At 40.7% G+C, this 5,358-nt stretch overlaps 1 pseudogene; it reads left to right on the top strand.

Moving 5' to 3' along the window:
• The first annotated feature begins 1,837 nt into the window (after positions 1 to 1,837).
• On the top strand, positions 1,838 to 2,007 carry LOC102857671 (annotated as a pseudogene).
• The last annotated feature ends 3,351 nt before the right edge of the window (positions 2,008 to 5,358 follow it).

Below are 5,358 nucleotides of genomic sequence, written 5' to 3' on the forward strand. Positions count from 1 at the left end.
ATTTATTGAGCACATAGTTTATGTCAATACATTTATAGAGCATATACTTTCTAAGTAGTCAACTACAGTTCAGTTCCAACTCCACATGAGTTTTAGTTTTAAATCTAAGAATAAATTTATTTGGGGGGGAAGTGTGGTGTCGGGATTGGTGGAAGATCCATCAACAATCTGCATTTTGCAGATGACACAACCTTGCTTGCTGAAATTGAGAAGAACCTAAGACATTTGATGGAGAGGGTCAAGGACTACAGTTTTCAATATGGATTAAGGCTCAATATCAAGAAGACAAAGATTCTCACCACTGGACCAATTGGCAGCATCATAATAGATGGTAAAGAACTTGAGATTGTTAACAGCTTCAGCTTGCTTGTCTCCACAATAAACACTCCTTGTTATCAGTAGCCAGGAAATCAAAGTTTCATTGCATTGGGAAAATCTGTTGTCAGGGACCTCTTCAGAGTACTGAGGAGCAACGATTTTAGAGACTAAGGTGCTCCTCATTCAAGCCATGGTCTTCATGATTGCTTGCTATGCATCAGAATGCTGGACAATGACTGAGCATCATAGAAGAAGAATCAGTGCCTTTGAGTTGTGGTGATGGAGAAGAGTATTGAACATACCATGGACTTCCAAGAGAACAAACAGATCTGTCCTGGAGATGGTGAAACCAGGCTGCTCCTTGGACGCAAGGATTTTAAAGCTCCATCTCACATATTTTGGTCACATAGCCAGGAAGAACTAGTCCTTGGAGAAGCATATGCTTGGAAAAGTGGAGGGATAGTGCAGGAGAGGAAGATCCTGGAGGAGATGGATCAACACAGCACCTGGGGTAACAGGGATTGAGACGTCAGAGACTATGAGGTTGACTCAGAATAGGGCAGGGTTCAGAGCTATTGTTCATAGGGTTGCTGTGAGTTACAAGCAACTCAATGACACATAACAACTGTGCTAAGAGTGTTGACTGTGGAACTAAGCAGGCTAAAATTGTTAGCATTCTCAATTACTTCTCCATCTATCATCATGCTGCCATTTGGTCCAGTGGTGAGAATCTTTATCTTCTTGATGTTGAGCTTCAATCCATAATGAAGGCTGCAGTCCTTGACCTTCTGCAACAAACACTTCAGATTCTCCTCTGTTTTGGCAAGCAAGTTTGTGTCATCTGCGTAATACTGATTGTTCATTGTTAATTCAATAGCACATAACTATGTGTGTGCACACTCATTAAAGTGTTTGTTGTGAAATTGCTTTTTGGATCCATTTAATGAAAGTACACCCATGTTTATTGCTTCATTATTCATAATAGCAAAGAGACAGAAGCAACCTGAGTTCCTATCAGCAAATAAGTGAATAAAAAAACTATAGTTTAGTCACATAATGGAATAACCCAACACTGAAAAAACTATGAGCTCATAAAACAGTACTGAACATGGAGGAGGTAGAGGACATTATGTTGAGTGAAATATCTCTGTCACAAAAGGACAAATAGTGCATAACAGCACAACATGACTGTTATAAATAGGACAGGTGAGAGGTTGGGGAGAGAATGGGGAAAGGATAATCAACATTACAACAGATGAGAACTGTCCAAAAAGAATATATGATTAAGTGTTAAACATATGACAATACTCTGGAACAAAGGGTGTATTGTGGGGTGGGCTGGGAGGTGGGGAGAAAATGTGCAAGAGTGAATAAAAAAATGTAAATTCAAATTTTTTAAAAAATTATTTAATCAATGCACAACCAGGAGAGGACATTAATAATAATCTAAAGATTAAGTCCCAGTGTGTATAAAAAAAAGTTTCCAGAATCTAGGCAGGCCGGAGCAGCTGCTGTCGCCATGACCCGAGGTAACCAGCGCAAGCTCGCCCTCCAGAAGAATATGAAAAAGCAGAGCGACTCGGCTAAGGGAAAGATGACGGCCTTTCCGCCGCTGCCCACAAGCAGAGGGACTCGGAGATTATGCAGCAGAAGCAGAAAAACGCAAACAAGAAGGAGGAACCCAAGTAGCTTTGTGGCTTCGTGTCCAACCCTCTTGCCCTTCACCTGTGTGCCTGGAGCCAGTCCCACCACGCTCGCGTTTCCTCCTGTAGTGCTCACAGGTTCCAGCACCGATGGCATTCCCTTTGCCCTGAGTCTGCAGCGAGTCCCTTTTGGGGACTCAGGTAGACCCTCTCCCTCTGGGCCAAACCTGGGGGTGAAGTGGTTACCCCTTCCCAGTGTTTTTTATTCCTGTGGGGCTCACCCCAAAGTATTAAAAGTAGCTTTGTAATTTAAAAAAAAAGTTTCCAGTAGTGTGACAAGAAAACTTTCTAACTGGACAAGAACATTTGGCAATGGCATCTTGGGCATAAAGACTCATAATGAAAGTTTGCATAATACTACAGGGCCTCCAGGAGAAAAAAACTAATAACCCAATTATAAAATAAATAAAAGTTATGGAAAAACTTTTCACTGAGGGGAACATTTGTATGGCCAACAAAAACATGAAGAAATGCTCAAAATAACTGACAATAAGAGAGAAGCAAAGCAAAACCACAATAAGATACCATCTTACCCCATTAGCAACAGCAATGTTTAATGGGATGGCAAGAAAAAATGTTGGAGAGGATGTGGAACTCTTACACACTGTTGGTGGGATTGTAAAAATGGGATAACTACTCTGAAGGCAATTTGACATTTTCTCAAAAAGCTGAACATAGAAATTCGTATGACCCAGCTATTCCACTGCTAAGAATATACCCTGAGAAAAATAAAACTGAGATGCAAACATAGATTTGTGCACCAATATGCCTAGCAGTATTATTCACAATTAAAGAACATGTAAACAGCCCAAATGTCCATCAGCAAATGACTGGATGAAAAAATTGTGTACACTCACATGATGGAATCCTATGCAGCACTCAGGAGCAACAATTTCGAAAAATACTATATAAGATGGAAGAGGCTAGAGTATTTTGCTGGGTGAACTAAATCAGACCTAGAAGAACAAACACTTTATAAGACTATTCTTGTAAAAACAGAATAACAAGTAAGATACGTATGGATATCCAAAGAGGGAAGGGGGAAGGGGCAGAACAACTGAGGTGGGGGATGGGGCACAGGGGACCTCTGATCTTTTGCTTTGACACTATTTATCATAGGTAAAATAAAGTCAGTTTCACTTTGGAAAAAAGTCATTTCACTAACAAATCGACACTGTTGTTTGTTAACATTGTAAAACTTATGTTCAACTTTAATAGAAGAATGCCAATTTTATAATGTAATCAATGAAAGCTAGTAGGATTTATAAAACTGTCTCTCGATGATGAACAAATTCCCCATTATGTGGTCACACATGAGCTGTCTGAAATGTGGTCACACATGAGCTGTCTGAACCTCAAATGTAACCATAGCTGACACCAGAGGGAGCTCAATAGTCATTACATGTGAAAATCTAGCCAATTTTAATGCATCTCTGAAATGAGACTGGAGAAGATAAACAGTGAAGTTACAAATTATACGTTTAATAGCTCCAGGGAGAAAAACAGAAATCAGTGCTTAAAATGTGCATTCAGACTTTAAACTATCTCTGAACTGTGAGACATACACAAAGAATGGTGAGTATATGGACAACAATTAGAGGACATGCACCAGTGCCTGGACAGATTATGCTCCAATTGTTGTTTCTGATCCTGGAAGGCTGATCATCAGACTTCCTGCAAAACAAGTGGTTGTCTTGAACAAGTGTCCTAATTTTTTGGTGTCTTAGTTTTCTTACCCTCTATGTAAAACTACTTGCCTCATAAGGTTACAATGAACATCAAAATGAGATTGTAACAATAATGCCTGGCACATAATACCCACTCAGAAGTCCTAGTTCTTTCCTCCATCCTGAGCAGAGGTTCTCAACCAAGAGTGTTTTTTACCCCCATGGGACTTTTGCCAATATCTGGGGGCATTATGGTTGTCAAATCTCTGGTTGAGGGTGGTATTACTTGCACTTAGAGGCTAGAGAAAAGGGATGCTACTAGACTTCTCACAGTGCTGGGAGCATCTTCACACACACACACCCAAAACAACAATCTGACTCAAAGCATTAATAGATCCAGGGCTGAGAAATATGACCTATCAAAAACCAGCATCATCTCTGACTCTCCTTTGCTGAAATTCTATTCTGTGTTGAATTTGACTTGAGTTTCTGTAACTATAGTGAAACATAAAGGTTTTTCCATTCAGGGGATTATAATCTAATAATAAAAGTAGAGGGCTCTGGGAGTGGTAAGGAGTTACACTGACAACCCAAAGGCAGGTGGTTCAAACCCACCAGTTGATACAAGGGAGAAAGATGGGAAATCTTTCATGCAATTTACTGCCTCTGAAAACTTGCTGGAGGGTCAGCTATGGCTATGGGTTAATTCTTACTCAAGGTTACATTACAACAACAATGAAAGTAGGCGCTCTGGTGGTGTAGTCTGTAGGAAGTTGTGCTGCTAACCTAAAAGTGCTACCTCACTGGCAGCTCAAATACACCAGCCTACCATCAGGAGAAAGATGGGCAATCTCTTCCCATGTGATTTAAAGCTGACTCACTGGAGGGTCAGCTTTAAGTCACTTCTGACTCCATAACAGTGAGTTTTTGAGAAATAAAAGTAGGCTTTATAGCAGTCTGAAAGTTTGAGGATAGGCAAAGGTGAAATGATGACAGAGAACAGCCCCTTTTACAGTTTAGAGTCAGCTTTCTCTGTATCCCCCTTTTATTGGAGTAACAAGATATAGAACATCCTCCCTGAAAGCTTTTAAGTGGTTTGCCATCAGATGGAGCAGTGCAAGGGCCCCTTTTTAGAACCAGACATTCCTTAATATGGTGCTTGCTGTTCAGTTCTTAACCTTTTGAGTGCTAAGTTCCTCTCTGCCTCCTTGGTGCTGGTCATTTGCCAGATACTGGAGACCCAGAGGCTCAGAACCCTCCTATAGAATGTGAGGATAGATCTTCTTGAGAGCACTCTCACCTCATCATCACAAAGTGCTTGCTCCCGTAGCATGTCCTGGGCTTCTAATTAGCCTTGGTAAAGGAGTCACTTCTGTTCATTGCCTATGGTCAGTGGAAAGTGGTACAAAAGACCTCTGAGCTACAAGTCTTGGGTTTGAAGTCTGACTCCTGACTCTTTCTACCTTTGTGACCTGAGAAAGTCTCTTGACTCATAAGCCTCTGTTTCTTCATGCAAAACATAGAGGAAAGAACCTTCACAGATGTTTAGTTGACCTGAACTATTAAGGTCTCTGAAGAAAAATTTCTTTTGCCTACCCATTTGCTTCTGGGGTCCATAGTCCATGGAAGTTGTCTGGTCAAGCTGGGAATAAAGCAGAGATTATATTACT

This window comes from Elephantulus edwardii, unplaced genomic scaffold (assembly GCF_000299155.1).
Source record: "Elephantulus edwardii isolate Elephantulus edwardi_28Jun2011 unplaced genomic scaffold, EleEdw1.0 scaffold00070, whole genome shotgun sequence".
In the NCBI taxonomy this organism is placed as follows: Eukaryota; Metazoa; Chordata; class Mammalia; order Macroscelidea; family Macroscelididae; genus Elephantulus; species Elephantulus edwardii.